Raw genomic sequence first — 870 nt, 5'->3', positions numbered from 1 at the left:
TGATGAGGATGGCGATAATAATAATAATAATAATAATAATAATAATAATAATCATGACCATTAACATACAGATATAATATTTATGAGACACGCACCTCCAAATACACTTGCATAAACATACACACACGTACATATAAACATACACACACATACATTTTATACATACATACATACACACACTCACACATAGAAATCTTTACATATACTCATGTATACTAAAGCGCTTACATACATGCATAAATACATATATGAACATATTCATACGTACATATGTACGTGCAAACATGCATCTATAAAACTCTAATCGCATTCTTAGCTAAAGAAAAGTGGATTGATTATCCCAATAAGGAGTACTGTTGTCTCTGGTTTTTCGTTTTGCTGCTGGTTTTATCTGTTTAATATATCATAGTTTTTTTAAAGGGTGAAAGACGTGTTTGTCGCGTTTACTCCCTCGGGTCTTTGAATAAGTAGGGGATAGTCTGAGAAGACGTTTGAAACATTGGCGAAGTGTCCCGAAAGACTACGTTTTGGGGAAATGTGTAAAGAAAAAAAATAGAAAAAAACAGTAAATAAATGAATAAAAATGAAATAAGATATAAAATAAAAGACAAAAATTAAAATAAATAATAATAATGGTTGTTAGACGAAGAGCTAAGATGGAAGCCGTGAAGAGAGAAAGTGGAAAGAAACTGAGAAAACTGAAAAAGAGGGGGACACATTTTCAGATAGAGAGAGAGAGAGAGAGAGAGAGAGAGAGAGAGAGAGAGAGCGAGAGAGAGAGAGATAGAGAAGGCAAGACAGAGAGAATGGGAAAGGAAGTGGTAGAAAGAAAGAAGGAGAGACTCATGGAGACGGGAACTTTATATAAGA

Source organism: Octopus bimaculoides, chromosome 11, assembly GCF_001194135.2.
Source record: "Octopus bimaculoides isolate UCB-OBI-ISO-001 chromosome 11, ASM119413v2, whole genome shotgun sequence".
Classification (NCBI taxonomy): Eukaryota; Metazoa; Mollusca; class Cephalopoda; order Octopoda; family Octopodidae; genus Octopus; species Octopus bimaculoides.
This window is presented reverse-complemented; position numbering follows the sequence as displayed.